Raw genomic sequence first — 19,386 nt, forward strand, 5'->3', positions numbered from 1 at the left:
ACAAGATGAATATAATGGCAACATTTTATTTTTTATTATTATTATTATTATTACATTTCTCTTTGTTTCTTCAACTCCAACAATTTAGTACAAGTTCAAGGCTTTCTATAATCACCTAAACCCAATCACATTGGCGATATCTTCATTAGTGTAACCATCAATCAAAACTTCTTTTACTTGCTGTAACTCACTAACTGGATATATTCCCCTGTTCTAGGCTTTAGCATTCTGCTTCTCATTGTTAGTTCATCATCATCATCATGTTAGGTGACATACAATACATTGGTGAAGCATTCAGGGTTATAATTGCTGTAAGAACATCACTCTAATATCTGTGTTAACTAAATCCAACCATTTATAATACATTTTCTTTTCTACATCATTTTTACAATACAGAGCAACAGTTTTCAGCACTTTAATATCTAGAGTACTCCCAAATGTGGAGCTGGAAGCACAGTCCTCCACCCGTTCCACATTTTGTATACTTTCTTACCCTGTGCCTAGATCATTATGATCATACGGCTTCCTTCTGGATCTGCCACACACCGTGTCCCCTGCAGTGGGGTTTTACCATAACCCCAAAATTCACTCTCATCTACAGAAGTCCCAAACTACAGGGACACAATATGGATCTTGTCAGACCACCTTTAATTGGCAATATCATTGTACTAAGCCTTACTAATACACGTCACATTTTGCTTCTATAGCATATCAGTCAGAGATTAGTAACTCAAGCACAGGCACAGAAATATACAACAGAGAAACACTCATATATATATATCTATAGATATATATATCTATATATAGTAAGGAGGTGTAGAAATATACAATAGAGAAACTTATAGATACTAAGAATCAAAGTATCAGTCAGTACACAAACATTCCCTGCTTCACTCCCTACTAACTCCTGCTACTGAGTGTAACACGGAGCATTAGACTAGACTGCGGACCTTTTATGGGATTCAGAGACTTTTACCGTCCCTCATAGCAGACAGACAGTTCAGGGGTAACCCTTCACTTGCCTTATACATTCACACACATTTCAAAGGTCCTTCTATTACCCACTCACAGTATTGTTAGTGACAGAACAGTCCATACATCCACATCACAAGAGAACACAACATAGAAGTACAGTAGAAAACACTTATAACCCCAACAGAAACGATGCAGAACTTATGTATACAAAACAAGTCATACATACACTTCTATCTTACTTTTCTTAATTGTTAATTCGCTAACTCACTCCTGACTACGAGCACAACAATAGTCACAACGTGGACGTGCAAGAGTGCTGTCCAGATTCGCGGACGGGAGTTTATACTGAGTTTATAATAAAATGTCTCAACTTAGATCCACGTTCTGGTGGGTAAGTCTGTAAAACACAGAGAGACTATACCATATACTTCCATCCATTCAAACAGCAAACATACAATTAATATAACAATATTACATATTTTACAATATTACACATATTCTGCAATCTATAATATAAACCCAAATTTTCCTATGAAGATTGAACATCAAATCAATAATTACAGCAGTTTATATAGCCAATATGACGTATGCGACGTATGCACACCAGGAGATAGAGAGACTGAGTGTACAATACCACTGGCACATGTCTATATAATATAATGCGGTAAAGATAAAGGTTAATTTATTATATATACAATGGTTAGTAGAACAGATGGAATTCCTGTGACTCCCTGTCTGGTAACTCACACAATAGAATCAGTAACTTCTGTTCTCCCACAAGACATGTCATCATTCTCCATGTTAATACATTAGTAAAAAAAGTTTAATTTCTTAATGTTTTCTATCACACTCACAGCAATATTTACAAGTATTATGCTGATCAGTCATATACTTAATGTTCCTGGGTGTTTCGACAGTATCTTTTCTATGAATTTGTCCTGGTAAGAATTTTACCTAGGACCACACCTAATTGGACTCCCTTATACACACAGGGTTTTATTTATTTAACCCTATTACATTCATTCTCCACAGTCAAGGAGTCTCATATATGTTTCATATCATACATTCACAGAAGCATAAACATATATACATCATTACCTTACACAGCACAATTCAGACACTTACAAAGACAAACAGCTGTTCCCCTCATATCTCAATCATTCAATACTGTTAACCACAATATTGAACTTAACACAACAAATAATCGTAATACTCTATAATCCTTAATCTATAGGAGATCCTCCAAATCTCCAAGTACTTTATCTTTTACGTGCTGCACGGAGTTATTTATTACCTGTAGCCTTCTCACACAGGCTATGGACTACTAACCTCGTGAACCGTTATTCCCAGGTTTTTATATTAAGACCTGTGCTTAATATAACGAAGACCCAGTCTTAGTACCTAAGGACCACTTAGGTTTTTTTTGTTTCCTTTTCTTTTTTGTTTTTTTTATCACATAACCTTATAACATCTAAATATGAAAAATAATAAAAACAAAATTATATTACCTTTTATTCAGATGAAAACTCGAATCCTCAATTCCTCTCTATACGTTCTTTTAGAATCCTTCACTCCAGCCCCCATAAGTCCCATAAGACTGGCCTCTATTTGACAGCAATTAGCTGGAGGTCTTTCTTTTAGTGAGCTCATAGAATAACTCACCCCGTGCACGGTAAGCAGTCCTCTGGAAGACGAGGGGTCAGGAGATGTTGGATTCCCGGCTTCGAAGGACCAAATGTTAGAGGAATTTTATATTATCAAGGAAGAGTCAAGAAGTCACCTGAATAGAGATTATTCACGTCTTTATTCTTATCGATAAGGAGACATTATAGCAAAATGTCTGCCTCCATCCTGAATAACAGAGTTTTTATACATATTCTAAGAATAACATGTCTGGACTAGTTCTTTTTACATTTTACTTCATATATCACAATTGACAACTAATTAAAAGTTAAACCTTTGTCCGGAAATTCTAATCTCCCTTTTTAGGAATTCCGCTACCCCCTCCTCATATATAATATCAGTTATCTTAACAATAAAACATACTAGACATTTTGTTAGTCAAGGTTTGACAGATACACAGTTTTAGTCTTCATTAGATAATGTAATCATAAATGTAAAACTTTTCTATCAAGCAGCTGCTCCCAGTCATCATGCTGCCTGGAGGTAAAGTGCCACAGATAGTTCTTCATAATCTGATTAACCCTCTCGACTTGACCATTGGACTGGGGATGGTAGGCCGAGGAGGAGCCAACTTTACACCGAGGAGACCGCAGAGTGCTCTCCAGATCTTTATGCAGAGGCAAGCCGTGCAGACAGAAGATGTGTTGGACGTAGAGGCCGGCCAGTCGGGAAGCAGAAGGCAGACCAGTCAGTGGAACAAAATGAGCCATCTGGGAAAATCAATCCACCACCACCCAGACCACACTGCATCCAGCAGAGAGAGGCAGATCTGTGATAAAGTCCATTGCAATATGTCACCAGGGGGCATCGGGCACAGGCAGTGGTTGGAGCAGACCAGCTGGTCTGGAGTGGGCAACTTTAGTTGCTGCGCACACCGTACAGGAGGAGACAAAGTCGGTGACGTCTTTGGGCAGCATGGGCCACCAGAACTGACGGGCAATTAGGTCTCGGGTCTTACGGGCACCCGTGTGACCTGCCAGCTTGGAACTGTGTCCCCAGCGAAGAATTCTTCCTCTGTCTGCCAGACGTACAAAGGTCCTTCCCAGAGGAATGTCTCTAACTTGCAGAGGGTTGACAGAGATGATGCAGGAAGGGTCAATGATATTCTGTGAGTACTCCACAGTGTCCTCTGTTTCAAATGACCTTACCCAAGGCATCGGCCCTCACATTCTTGTCGGTAGTGGAGCTCAAACTGGAACTGAGTGAAGAACAGCGACCACCTAGCTTGACGAGGATTCAGCCGTTGAGCCGTCTGAAAATAGGTGAGTTTCTTGTGGTCCATGAAGACCAGGATTGGATGAGCTGCGCCTTCTAGTAGGTGTCTCCACTCCTGCAGAGCCAGCTTGATGGCCAGTAACTCCCGATCCCCAATTGAGTAGTTGCGCTCTGCGGGAGAAAACAGCTTAGAGAAGTAGCCACATACCGCTCTCTTGCCTTTGGAACCTCTCTGGAACAGAAGTGCGCCAGCACCAACAGAGGAGACGTCCACCTCCAACGAAAACTATAGGGACACATCAGGATGATAAAGAATTGAGGCTGACGTGAAGGCCTTCTTTAACCCCTTCCCGCTCCTGGACGTACTATTAGGTCATGGTAGCTGTATCGTTCGTGCTCCATGACCTAATAGTACGTCACGGGAGCAACGGCCATTTCTGCCGTCCTCCCGACACATACAGGAGCTGTGACAGCTGCTGTCTCGTACAGCAGCTGCCGCAGCTCCTACACCGGGGACTGATCGCTGTGTCCCCGCTGATTAACCCCTTAAAAGCCGCGTTAAATAGGGATCGCGGCTTTTTAGGGGTTAAGCTACAATCGCCGGCCTGCTACACGATAGCGGCCGGCGATTGTAACTATGGCAACCGGACACCAAACAATGGTGTCCGGCTATGCCATCGACAGAAGCCTAGTGGGTCCTAACAAAGTCGACCCACTATGCTTGCTGTCAGTGAGTAGCTGACATTCTAATACACTGCACTACGCATGTAGTGCAGTGTATTAGAATAGCGATCAGGGCCTCCTGCCCTCAAGTCCCTTAGTGGGACAAAGTAATAAATTTTAAAAAAAGTAAAAAAAAGATGTGTAAAAATAAGAAAATAAAAGTTTTAAAAGTAAAAATCACCCTTTTTCCCTTATAAGTCCTTTATTATTAATAAAAATAGATAAATAAACTATATATAATTGGTATCGCCGTGTCCGTAACGGCCTGAACTACAAAATTATTTTGTTATTTATCCCGCGTGGTGAATGCCGTAAAAGAAAATAATAATAAACCGAACCACAATCACAATTGTTTGGTCACTTCACCTCCCAAAAAATGGAATAAAAAGAGATCAAAAAAGTCGCATGTACCTAAAAATGGTAATGATTGAAACTACAGTTCGTTACGCAAAAATAAGTCCTCGCACGGCTTTATTGATGGAAAAATAAAAAAGTTATGGCTCTTAGAATAAGGTAACACAAAAAGTGAATAATTTTTTACAAAACGTATTTTATTGTGCAAACGCCATAAGACATAAAAAAAATTATAAACATCTGATATCGCCGTAATCGTATCACCCCGCAGAATAAAGTGAATATGTCATTTATAGCGCTCGGTGAACGCTGTAAAAAAAAAATAGAATAAAAAACAATAGTAGAATTGCTGTTTTTTTAGTCACCACGCCACCTAAAAATAGAATAAAAACTGATCAAAAAGCCGCATGCACCCCATGAAAAATACAATAAATTCCTCAAGGGGTCTAGTTTCCAAAATGGGGTCACTTTTGGGGTGGTTTCCACTGTTTTGGCACCACAAGACCTCTTCAAACCGGACATGGTGCCTAATAAAAAAGAGGACTCAAAATCCACTAGGTGCTCCTTTGCTTCTGAGGCCGGTGCTTCAGTCCATTAGTGCACTAGGGCCACATGTGGGATATTTCTCAAAACTGCAGAATCTGGGCATTAAGTTTTAAGTTGCGTTTCTCTGGTAAAACCTTTTGTGTTATAGAAAAAAAATGGTATAAAAAGGATTTTCTGACAAAAATAAATATGTAAATTTCACCTCTACTTTGCTCTAAATTCCTGTGAAACACCTAAAGAGTTCATAAACTTTCTAAATGCTGTTGTGAATACTTTGAGGGGTCTAGTTTCTAAAATGGGGTGTTTCATAGGGGTGTCTAATATATAGGTCCCTCAAAGCAACTTCAGAACTGAACTGGAACCTAAAAAAAAATAAAAATGAGGCAATACTTCGCTTCTCCTAATGAGCATTGCCTACTCCAAGACGACCCCAGTTTTGACCGTTTGTATAAACGGAGACCCCTATTAGACCGTTTCAGTGCCTGGTTTTCCCAAGCATACACCACCGAGACGTGTATTTCTATTGATGAGTCCTTGGTACATTTTAAAGGGAGGCTTCAATTACGCCATTACCTGCCGAGTAAGAGGGCAAGGTATGGTGTGAAGATGTATAAGCTGTGCGAGAGTGCATCAGGGCATACCTACAAATTTAGGATATATGAAGGGAAGGACACCAGTATTCAGCCCCCAGAATGCCCCCTCTTACTGGGAGTGATTTTGTTTGAATTCCCAGCCCAATTCAAATAAGTTATGTGAAAAAACTATGGGGTCAAAATGGTCACAACACCAATAAATTAATTCCTTGAGGGGTGTAGTTTCCAAAATGGGGTCACTTCTGGTGGGTTTCCATTTCTTTGATACCTCTGGCATGGCACCCGAAAACCAATCCAGCAAAATCTGCACTCCAAAGAACACACAGCGCTCCTTCCCTTCTGAGGCCTCCCATGAGCTCAAACGGCAGTTTATCGCCACAAATGGGGTATTGCTGTACTCAGGAGAAATTGGGCAACAAAATGGGGTATTTTGTTCCCTGTGAAAAGAAGAAATTTTTATCAAAAATGACATCTTATTGGAAAAAATTTCATTTTTTTAATTTCACAGCCCAATTCAAATGCGTGCTGTGTAAAACCTGTGTGGTCAAAATTAATTAATTCCTTGACTGGTGTAGTTTCCGAAATGGGGTCACTTTTGTGGGATTCCTACTGTTTTGGCACCTCAACACCTCTTCAAACCTGGCATGCTGCCTAAAATATATTCTAATAAAAAAGAGGCCTCAAAATGCACTAGGTGCTTCTTTGCTTCTAGGGCTTGTGTTTTGGTCCACGAGCACACTAGAGCCACATGTGGGACATTTCTAAAAACTGCAGAATCTGGACAATACATATATAGTAGTGTTTCTCTGGTAAAACCTTCTGTGTTACAGAAAAAAATTGAATACAATTGAAATTCAGCAAGAAAAAATAAATATGCAAATTTCACCTCTACTTTGCTTTAATTTCTGTGAAATGCCTGAAGGGTTAAATAAACTTTCTAAATGCTGTTTTGAATACTTTGAGGGGTCTAGTTTTCAAAATGGGGTGTTTTATGGGGGTTTCTAATACATAGGCCCCTCAAAGCCACTTCGGAACTGAACAGGTACCTTAAAAAAAAGGCTTTTGAAATTTTCTTAAAAATATGAGAAATTGTAGTTTAAGTTTTAACCCCTACCCGCACCAGGACGTAACTGTCCGTCGTTGCGGGAAGTTACTTCCCGCACGAGGACGTACAGTTACTGAGTTAATCCCGGTGCACACTGTCGGCGACAGTGTGCACCGGGAACCAGGAGGTCACCTGTCGCCGACAGCTGACACTCCCCTCTTGCCGGCCAGCGGTCCTTTGCCGCTGATTTCGGCGCATTAACCCCTTAAATTCGGCGATCGGGTGCAATCGCCGAATTTTAGGGGTTTCTAACATATCGGCAGACCCCCGTCCGAAATCGCGGGGTCTGACGATAGTTAGTATGGCAAACGGAAGCCAAACAATGGCTTCCGGGTCTGCCATGGACAGAAGCCCATCAGGACCAACCTTCGGCTGGTCCTGATAGGCTTCCTGTCAGAGTGACAGAAAGTCACTGTGCCGTTCCCGATGCACACTGTCGGCGACAGTGTGCATCGGGAACTTGGAGATCAGCTGTCCCCGACAGCTGAAACTCTCCAGTGTTGCCGATCAGCGGCTCATCGCCGCTGATTTCGGCAATTAACCCGTTACATGCGGGGCTCGATTGCGATCTCCGCATGTAGCGGGTTTGTAGCGCATCAGCAGCCCCCATGCAATCGTGGGGGCTTCTGATGCTTGTGATGGCACCCGGGGGCCAGACAACGGCCCCCAGGTCTGCCATGTATGTCAGCCTATGAGGATCAGCCTCTGCTGATCCTCGTAGACCAACTGTCAGAGTGACTGTGACGTCACACTGACAGTTGGAATACATTACACTACCTAGGTAGTGTAATGTATTCTAGCAGCGATCAGAGCTGCAGGTCAAAAAAAGAAAGTGTAAAAAGTAAAAGAAAAGTTAATAAACAAAAATATAAAGTGTAAAAAGTTAATAAAAATGTTTTATAAAAGTGTAAAAATAAAAGGTTTTGTTTTCCTATAATAAGTCATTTATTATAGGGAAAAAATGAAAACGTTAAAAAAAAAGTACACATATTTGGTATCGCCGCGTTCGTAACGACCCAATCTATGAAACTATAATGTTAATTTTTCCGCACGGTGAACGCCGCAAACAAAATAAACGGAAAACTGTCAGCATCGCTATTTTTTGGTCACCACCCCTCCCAAGATATAGAATAAAAAGTGATCAAAAAGTCGCATTTACCCCAAAATGGTACCAATAAAAACTACAACCCGTCCCGCAAAAAACAAGACCCCCCACAGCTTTTTTGACGAAAAAATAAAAAAGTTACGGCTCAGAATAGCGTGTCCCAGAAAATAAATTATTTTATAGAAACTTAATTTTATTGTGCAAACGCTGCAAAACTTAAAAAAAACTATACACATATGGTATCGGCGTAATCGTACCGACCGGCAGAATAAATTAAAACGTAATTTATTGCGCACGGTGAACGCTGTAATAAATAAAGAATTTAAAGCGCCAAAATCGCTGTTTTTTGGTCACCCTAGCTCTAAAAAAGATCCTGAGGGGCCAAAATGCTCACTATACCACTAGAAAAATTCCTTGAGGGGTGTAGATTCCAAAATGGGGTCACTTTTGGCGGGTTTCCACTGTTTTGGTCCCTCCGGGGCGTTGCAAACCCGACATGGCACTGAAAACCAATCCAGCAAAATCTGCACTCCAAAATCCAAAAGGCGCTCCCTTCCTTCTGAGCCCTGCTGTGGGTCCAAACATCAGTTTACGACCACATATGGGGTATTGGCGTAATCGGGAGAAATTGCTTTACAAATTTTGGGGTGCTTTTTCTCCTTTATTCCTTGTAAAAATGAAAAAATTCTATGTTTCCACAGAAAAATAGGTGATTTTCATCTTCACAGACTAATTCCACTAAATTCTGCAAAAAAACTGTGGGGTCAATATGCTATCTATACCCCTAGAAAAATGCCTTGAGGGGTGTAGTTTCCAAAATGGGGTCACTTTGGAGGGGTTTCGGCTGTTAAGGTACCACAAGACCTCCTCAAACCTGACATGGTGCCTAAAATATATTCCTAAAAAAAGGAGGCCCCAAAATCCACTAGGTGCTCCTTTGCTTCTGAGGCCTGTGTTTCAGTCCATTAGGACACTAGGGCCACATGTTGGATATTTCTAAAATCTGCAGAATCTGGGCAATAAATATTGAGTTGCGTTTCCCTGGTAAAACCTTCTGTGTTACAGATTTTTTTTTATTACAAATGAATTTCGGCAAAAAAAATGAAATTTGTAGATTTCACCTCTACTTTGCCTTAATTCCTGTGAAACGCCTAAAGGGTTAAAATATTTTCTGACTGTGGTTTTGAATACCTTGAGGGGTGCAGTTTTCAAAATGGGGTGATTTATGGGGACTTTCTAATATATAAGGCCCTAAAAGCCACTTCAGAACTGAACTGGTCCCTGAAAAAATAGCCTTTTGAAATTTTATGGAAAATATGAGAAATTGCTGCTAAAGTTCTAAGCCTCGTAAAGTCCTAGAAAAATAAAAGTACGTGAAAAAAAATGATGCAAACATACAGTAGACATATAGGGGATGTTAACTAGTAACTATTTTGTGTGGTATTACTATCTGTTTCACAAGCAAATACATTTAAATTTAGAAAAATGCTAATTTTTGCAAATTTTGGCTAAAATTTGAAGTTTTTCACAAATAAATATTGAATTTATCGACCAAATTTTTTCACTAACAAAGTACAATATGACACGAGAAAACAATCTCAGAATCGCTTGGATAGGTAAAAGCATTCCGGAGTTATTACCACATAAAGTGACACATGTCAGATTTGAAAAAATAGGCTGTGTCCACAAGGCCAAAACAGGCTCAGTCCTGAAGGGGTTAAGCCTTGTAACGTCCAAGAAAAATAAAAGAATGTTCAAAAAACGATGGCAATCTAAAGTAGACATATGGGAAATGTGAACTAGTAACTATTTTGGGTGGTATAACCGTCTGTTTTACAAGCAGATGCATTTAAATTCTGAAAAATACTATTTTTTTTAAATTTTCTCTAAATCTTGCAATTTTTCACCAATAAACACTGAATATATCGTCCAAATTTTACCAATAACATAAAGCCCAATGTGTCTTGAGAAAACAATCTCAGAATCACTTGGATAGGTTTAAGCATTTCGACGTTATTACCACATACAGTGAAATACGTCAGATTTGAAAAATGGGCTCTGAGCCTTAAGGCCAAAACAAGGCTGCGTCCTTAAGGGGTTAAACTTGTTACAAGTGAGTTGAGGAAGTTGTCTCCCCACATCGCACCCATGACAATCTGCACAAGGTATAAAGAGAAGCCTTGCAGGAATTAAAAAATCTAAAAACGGTGGGTATCAAACCAGCCGACAAGGGTGGGAACATGGTGGTATGACCCATTGATAAACATGAGAAGAAAGTATTTCGGCAACTTAATGACAAATCATGCTATCAGAAACGTGATAGTTGTCCCCTGATGAACTACAAAATGTGGCTTATTGAAGACAAACCAGTAATATCTACCCTCTATTTGCTCCCCAAAATCCACAAAAACATAGCAGATCCCCCCAGGAAGACCTACAGATTTTTAATTAAAACCTTTGGTGGCCGAACTTCCATCATATATTCAGGACTTTACGGAAGTCCTCAATAGATTGGAGGGAGTGTTCATGGGACCAGATGATTATTTTGTGACACGTGATGTAGAGTCACTTTACACCATAATTGAACATAAGAATGGAATTGAAGCAACTCAATTCTATATGAACAGAACTAACCCGGAACCTGATCTGATTGAACGTCTGATTCTCCTATTCAAATTTGTGTTACATCATAATCTATTCCTTTTCAAGGATCAATACTCCTTACATAAAAGAGGAGTGGCAATGGGGGCGACATGCCACAGGAGTTGTCATTGACAACTTATATGAAGACACCCCAGAAATGTCAGAGGCTTTTAGTTGTGGCAAAGCCAACCTTCCTGAAATGCCTCAAAGCTGCAAAAGACAGACGCATGAAGCCACACCCCCAACTCAAAATTATTTTTTATCTTGAGGCCCTGCTTGTTTTAAAGCATCTGCAACGGCCAGGGGTAGTCAGACATATGACTGTAAGTAACTTTCTCTCCCTCTATTTTTTCTGCATAATTTTGTTTTCCTTGCGTGTTATGGTTAGGCTGTGGGGTGCTTCTTAGAGAAGTGTGGGAGCCCTGAAGGCCTTATGGCTGCAGTTAGATACTTGTTAGTAGTGTGGGGGAGCCCTGGAGGCCGATAATGGTCTGTGGGCTGCTTAAGGTTAATGGTAGCTGAGTGAAATCGGATATTTGTCTGTAACAACAGATTGGAGAATCTATGTAAAAACATTACAGCTGGCTGCAGCCAGAAATTAGGCTGAAAAAAAAACAGAGGCATGTGTATTGAAAAAAAATCACAACTGGCTGGGCATAGGATTGGGCTAAAACAATACTGTGGTATGTGCATTAGAAAATCTCACACATAGCTGGGCCAGGGGTTGGGCTGAAACAATACAGTGGCATTTGCATTCCGGGCACAGAGGCAGAGAGGAGAAGGGAGCTCCATTGGGTAATAATATAATGAATGGAAAACCTCCTTGGGTTCCTCAGTGGTCGTGGGTTCACAATCATCAACACTCCCCCTGTGCCAAGGTATGCACTATTACAACAACTAGAGTATTGGTCTTTTATAAAAATTTGTATTTGTTTTATATTTTTGTATGTATGTTTCTAATATCATTCATTTTGTATTTACACTTTTAAGGTGTAATCCAGTCAGAAATGATAATTCTGAAGTTGAGATGGCAAAAGCCCCGGAAACGAAAGAATGTCAGCCAGCGGTCGAAGAAAAAAACTAAAAATATCCACACAAAAGGTGAGAAATGTTTTGTCTCCAAGCTTTATACATGTTGTGGAAACATTTTCCTTGCATGTGATATTAATATATAATGTTTTGTTTAATAGCTGTCAACAGTCAGAGGATGTCATAAAGGAGGAAGAAGAAGAAGTCATCATGATAAGCGACTCTGACAAGGAAAATGATGACGGCACTGTGGAAGAGAAGTATGAACGGCAAGAAAATGAGTTAAAAGAAGAGGATGATGCGATGGACCAAGAAGCACTGACTGACGATCCCAAGATATCCTGGAACAACCCACTGAGGAAGAAAATGTCAGAAGCTGATTGTACAAGAGGCATTCTCTGAACTCAGAGTTGATCGTTGGTTTTGATAACTATCTTGCAACAACCTTAAGCGTTGTCAGAAACAAGCAGGAGATAAGCACCAAATCATCATGTAAATAACATACATCTATGTAAGATTCTGTTCCTTTTAATTTATCCCATTTCATCATTATAGGTAGAGAACGTTGCTCGCTTCCTGTATTTCATGGACAGCAAGAAGCCATCTGTGAAATTTGTCTACGACATTGAGAAGACAAACGAGTACTTTGCCAAGTTACTGGCAATCGGAAACACTCATCAGACCGTCTTCAATCATCTGAAGAATTTGAAGCGTTTCGTCTTTTACCTGATGAATGCCAGATGTCTAGGTGATAAAGACAAGAAGACCTACAATGCAGCCAAAATCTACCTCGGCAAGCTTGCAGTTTTTCAAAAGAGTCTGAGCAAAGGAAGTTCCAAGGAGAATGTTGCAAAGAAGTAAGTCTAAGAATAGTTTTATGAGGTCTTAGAATAGATTGACAAGAACATAATTTAATATGTATTAATTTTTTCTTCTGCCTTTTCATTTCTTAAATTTCATTTATTTTCTTTCAACAGCCATAAGCGCTTATCGGAGACCGTTTCAAAGCCTGACGACTTGAGAACGGTGTTGAAAGTTGCTGGACCCACTTTCCAAAGGGTGTTGAAGATGGCTGAAAATGGCGATGAACTCCTTGATAGCGAAAAATTAACAGTTGTCAATTATTTGGAGTCCCTCATTATCTTAAAAAAAAATGCAACGACCTAGGGTGGTCCAAAATATGACAGTAAGTAACCTTTGTTTTTTATTGCTGTCTTTGAACATTTGTGTAGTGCTGGTTTTCACAATATATTTATCTTGTAGGTCAATGAATGGAAAGAAAGAACACAAAAAAACTACAGCAACGTGGTAATATCGATCCAGGAACACAAGACTGCAACAAAACAAAGAGCAGTATTGGTTCTAAATAAAGAAGAGGATATCACTGCCTTTATGAACGATTACAATTAAATTTTATTATAGATATCAATAACTAAAAAACGGCTAAATAGCCATAGAACTATTTTAAGGCAAAAGCAGGGGGACCAGTAGGGGAACGCAGGTGGATACTGTACTTATCCACATACACTTCCACTTGCATATAGGATTTATGTCCCTTTAAATTATAATATAAACCTGATCATCCCTGCCACTAGAGCTGTGTCCCAACGCGTTTCAGCACTCCCAATTGGTAGGGTGCGTCATCATGGGTCACAGTATTTGTTTATGAATTTGAAACACAAATAGGCCGGTTAGCACATGTTGCCTGCTCTAACATTCACCCGGCTCGTGCACGACACTAGTCAGCTGGTCGAACACGAGCCGAGTGAACGCCGATCTGATATAGTCCTGGCCCCTCCCACTATCTGGAGGCACGGCGCCCGGTTGACCAATCCCACCAAGGTACACAAGATTGACGTCACCTGCACGAAACGGGCCTCCGCAAGCGCCGTGATGTCGACGATGAGAGAAGAGAAAGCGTCCCTAGAATCCAGGGATACAAAGGCGGCCATTTAGAAACCTGGCAAGGAATGTTTGGCGGAAGATGGCTTTATAAATAGGCGGAAGCATTAACTGACTGTGTTATACAGGAGCTGCGGGACTGTTAGATTGAATGATGGAATTAAAAATGACCATAGTTAAATGGCATATGACTCGTAGTGTGGCATAGAGCTGGAGTGTACGATGACTCATATAATAGGGATCAGGTCATGCAAAAGGGAACATAGAATAGAATGATCGACTTGCATGTGGTACACCTTAGGTGGCATATGACTCATATCATGGCATTAAAGAGAGGTATGTAATTAGTAGAGATCAGATCAGACCAGGAGCACTAATGTGGAAAACGGGTTATAAAAAACAATTAAAGAACAATTGTTCGTTGAGGCCCGCAGGTTTCACAGTTTGCATACGGAAAATCCATTGGGCCTTTTTTTGTAAAATCCTCTTATCCAGTTCACCCCCCCCCCCCCCCCCTGGCCGACGGTCGTATATGCTCAATCCCCTGAAATAGAATCGCATTGGTGTTACCAGCATGGCATTCCCATACATGTCTTGCCACCGGAGTATCCTCATTTCTGCGAATGTCCCCTAGGTGGTCCCTGATCCTCCTCCTGAATTCCCTTGATGTCTTACCAATATATTGCAGCCCACACACACACAAAATAAGATATACAACTCCTCTTGTTTTACAGTTAATGAATGATCTATTGTCAAAAGTCCTCCCTGTAGTATGACTCTGAAAGGTTTTGCGGCACAGTATGGAATCACACGCCTTGCATGAGCCACATCTAAAAGTGCCCTTAATGTCATGTGTTAACCATGATGTAGATGAGGTAGATTGCAGGTGGCTATGTACCAAACGGGCCCTTATGTTTCTACCCCTCCTATATGTCACCAATGGTCTATCACCCATCATACTTCCAATATACGGATCTGCTTTGAGAATACCCCAATAGGCTTGGAGTACACTCATCACTTCCCTATTGGAGGAATCAAATGTCCCTATGATGCGTATCTGCTCATCAATCGACCGCTTCCTAGGAGTAAGTAGATCACTGCTATTGCTGTTTAGAGCATGTTGATACGATGATCTCAAGACTTTATGAGGATAACCTCTACGGCGGAATCTATTTTGTAGGTCTGTTGCAGCTATTTTGAAGTCTGTAATGGTGGAGCAATTCCTACACACCCTCAAGTACTGCCCCTTAGGTATTCTCCTTTTCAAGGGTACAGGATGCCAGCTCTCCCACTTAAGTAGACTATTGGTCGCTGTGTTCTTCCTAAACACACTGGCCTGGATACATCCTTGTTCGGTCTTGAATATACTGATATCAAGGAACATTATTTTGTTGTCATGAATCTCAGAGGTGAAGAAGAGCCCCATCTCGTTGACATTAAGGATGGCTACAAATTCGCTAAACTGTTCCCTGGTTCCCGTCCAGAGAATTAAAACATCGTCAATGAATCTTAGCCACAAGAGGATCATAGATGTCCATCTCTCCATGTCCTCATTAAACACAACCTTTTAGATGTGGCTCATGCAAGGAGTGTGATTCCATACTATGCCGCAAAACTCTTCAGAGTCATACTACAGGGAGGACTTTTGACAATAGATCATTCATTAACTGTAAAACAAGAGGAGTTGTATATCTTTTTTTCGTGTGTGTGTGTGTGTGTGTGCTGCAATATATTGGTAAGACATCAAGGGAATTCAGGAGGAGGATCAGGGACCACATAGGGGACATTCGCAGAAATGATACTCCAGTGGCAAGACATGTATGGGAATGCCATGCTGGTAACACCAATGTGATTCTATTTCAGGGGATTGAGCATATACGACCATAGGCCAGGGGGGGTGATCTGGATAAGAGGATTTTACAAAAAGAGGCCCAATGGATTTTCTGTATGCAAACTGTGAAACCTGCGGGCCTCAACGAACAATTGTCCTTTAATTGTTTTTTATAACCCGTTTTCCACAATAGTGCTCCAGGTCTGATCTGATCTCTACTAATTACATACCTCTCTTTAATGCCATGATATGAGTCATATTCCACCTAAGGTGTGCCACATGCAAGTCGATCATTCTATTCTATGTTCCCTTTTGCATGACCTGATCCCTATTATTTGAGTCATCGTACACTTCAGCTCTATGCCACACTACGAATCATATGCCATTTAACTATGGTCATTTTTAATTCCATCATTCAATCTAACAGTCCCGCAGCTCCTGTATAACACAGTCAGTTAATGCTTCCGCCTATTTATAAAGCCATCTATCGCCAAACAATCCTTGCCAGGTTTCTAAATGGCCGCCTTTGTATCCCTGGTTTCTAGGGACGCTTTTTTTCCTCCCATCGTCGGCATCATGGCGCTTGCGGAGGCCCGTTTCGTGCAGGTGACGTCATTCTTGCGTACCTGCGTGGGATTTGTCAACCGGACGCCGTGCCTCCAGATAGTGGGAGGGGCCAGGACTATATCAGGTCGGCGTTCGACCAGCTGACTAGTGTTGTGCACGAGCCGGGTGGATGTTAGAGCATGCAACATGTGCTAACCGGCCTATTTGTGTTTCAAATTCATAAACAAATACTGTGACCCCTGATGACGCACCCTACCAATTGGGGGTGCTGAAACGCGTTTGGACACAGCTCTGGGGACACAGCTCTAGTGGCAGGGATGACCAGATTTATACTATAATTTAAAGGGACCTAAATCCTATATGCAAGTGGAGGTGTATGTGGATAAGTACAGTATCCACCTGCGTTCCCCTACTGGTCTCCTTGCTTTTGCCTTAAAATAGTTCTATGGCTATTTAGGAGTTTTTAGTTTTGGATATCTAAAATAACATCTAATTTTAATCGTTCATAAAGGCAGTGATATCCAATTTGCAATATAAGTGAACATACATCTAGCAATATCAGCACAACGTTATATGTGCAGTGTGAATCCTTTATTGATCTTTCAGTATTACAGTGGGGATGGCAGGCTTCCTTACTGGTGAGATTAATGTGGCTAAATGGATGAGCGATGCAAAGGAAGTATTTTCTAAAAATGAATTGGCGTCTCAAATACAACACCTCAGGATTAGTGCCTCTTTTAGTAAACTCACAAAAATCTATAAGGATCATATTAGATCTTGGTGGGAGATTCAAACCCTAGATACCTACCTGAAAAATAAGATCGTACCTCGAGGCCTACGTATTACCCTCATTCCAGCAGCAAGGGTAAGGTCACCTTACCTCCTAAAAAAATGGGAGAAGGAATCTATTGATTCATCTTTAAGGTTCATGGGGATTCTATTAGAGGAAGAGAAAGTTCTATTGGCCCGCAGTTCTAATGAACTAAAAGAGGGGATTGAAGCAGTTAGGAAATTCTCCAGTAATCCAGACTTTGAAAGAAAAGAAGTTGTACTCCAGCAGGGCATAGAGAAATTCACGGGACACATTAAAGAACGGAAGCATTTTCAATTTGTCCGTGATACCGCTGACTTTAAGGAGGGCAAAATCTTTGATTACAGTACAAAGAATGTGGGGGGTCAAGAACAGGATACGGAACTCTCTTCCTCCGAACAAGAACAATCTGATTCAGATAACCCTAGACTCACTAATAGAAGGCTCAGGGGCAATCACTATCAGGAGAGGAACCCTACCCTTATGAACCAACGGGGTAGAGGTAGAGGAAAGAACTCCAACAGAGAGGGTTTTTTAGCCAGGAACCATCTTATCTCAGAGTACCTCCTACGAGATCGGAGAGAAGTATGATCTCTAGTCATAAGGAGGGTGACTTGCAGATAATGAATCTCTCATCACGTATCTGGACTACAGAAGAGACCAGCATCTTAAAGAAGGGGTTGTCATTTGTGCCCACAAATAGATTTGACCTATTCACATGGGTCAAGGATCTCAATCTCTTTGGGCGCAAGCTTAAATGGAATTTTTTTTTTTTTTAAACTCCTGACAGGCGACAATGCATGGAATTAGGGATTGTAGAGGAGGACCTACCACATCTTAGAATACTTGATCAACTACTGCAAGAGGGTCAAAGAAATATGGGGGATGGATCATTTACTAATTTGAGGCTTCCATCAACAAGAAATGCACCCGTTAATGATAATACACCGATTGACGTATTTTTAGAGGTAGTGGTTGATCAATTGAGGAAAATGGATTCTAGTATTCCAATTAAGTTTAATACTTCGACAGATGAGATGGTTGCTCTACAAGCACTTGAACAAGATGAGACCATTGTCATAAAGCCCTCTGATAAAGGGGGCAACATTGTGGTGATGGATCGGAGGTAATATACAACAATGTGCCACCGTATTTTGAGAGATTCAAATTGCTATCGTATTTTACCAAGTGACCCAATGAGGACCTTTGGCAACATCCTCAAGGAACTAATAAATCAAGGTAAATCATTGAATCTGCTCAGTATTGATGAACAACGATTCATCCTTGTCGATCATCCATAATATGCCACCTTTTATAGCTAACCGAAGGTGCATAAAGGTACATCTCCCCTCAAGGGTCGCCCCATTGTCTCAGTGGTAGATAATCTGACCCAAAATGCTGGTCTCTATATTGATTAAATTCTTAAACCCCTTGTGTCGACTCTCCCATCCTACATTAGAGATACTATGGATGTATTGAGAAGACTTGATGGTATCAGATGTGATACCGGGGTACACTTGGCTTCACTGGATGTGGAGGCCCTCTACAGCTCTATACCCCATGAATCTTGGTGTAGGGGACTTCCTCAATGAAAGGGGAATACACTTTCAGGCACACAATGAGTTTGTAGTTGACTTACTTAGATTTGTCCTTGAACATAACTTCTTCTTGTTCGATGGTAAATACTATCAGCAGCTCAGGGGGGTGGCGATGGGTTGTCCCTGCGCCTCCTCATATGCCAATTTATACTTGGGCTGGTGGGAGAGGAAGATTGTGTTTAATGAGGACATGGAGAGATGGACATCTATGATACTCTTGTGGCTAAGATTCATTGACGATGTTTTAATTCTCTGGACGGGAACCAGGGAACAGTTTAGCGAATTTGTAGCCATCCTTAATGTCAATGAGATGGGGCTCTTCTTCACCTCTGAGATTCATGACAACAAAATAACATTCCTTGGTATCAGTATATTCAAGACCGAACAAGGATGTATCCAGACCAGTGTGTTTAGGAAGAACACAGTGACCAATAGTCTACTTAAGTGGGAGAGCTGGCACCCTGTACCCTTGAAAAGGGGAATACCTAAGGGGCAGTACTTGAGGGTGTGTAGGAATTGCTCCACCATTACAGACTTCAAAATAGCTGCAACAGACCTACAAAATAGATTCCGCCGTAGAGGTTATCCTCATAAAGTCTTGAGATCATCGTATCAGCATGCTCTAAACATCAATAGAAGTGATCTACTTACTCCTAGGAAGCGGTCGATTGATGAGCAGATACGCATCATAGGGACATTTGATTCC

At 40.9% G+C, this 19,386-nt stretch overlaps 1 long non-coding RNA gene across 1 annotated transcript; it reads left to right on the forward strand.

The window, feature by feature from the left end:
- Nucleotides 1-12,644: 12,644 nt before the first annotated feature.
- On the forward strand, nucleotides 12,645-13,388 carry LOC142670926 (uncharacterized). Its single transcript, XR_012851782.1, has 3 exons — nucleotides 12,645-12,828; nucleotides 12,949-13,157; nucleotides 13,235-13,388. It is a non-coding gene; the product is annotated as an uncharacterized LOC142670926 (long non-coding RNA).
- The last annotated feature ends 5,998 nt before the right edge of the window (nucleotides 13,389-19,386 follow it).

This window comes from Rhinoderma darwinii (assembly GCF_050947455.1).
Source record: "Rhinoderma darwinii isolate aRhiDar2 chromosome 1 unlocalized genomic scaffold, aRhiDar2.hap1 SUPER_1_unloc_21, whole genome shotgun sequence".
Taxonomy (NCBI): Eukaryota; Metazoa; Chordata; class Amphibia; order Anura; family Rhinodermatidae; genus Rhinoderma; species Rhinoderma darwinii.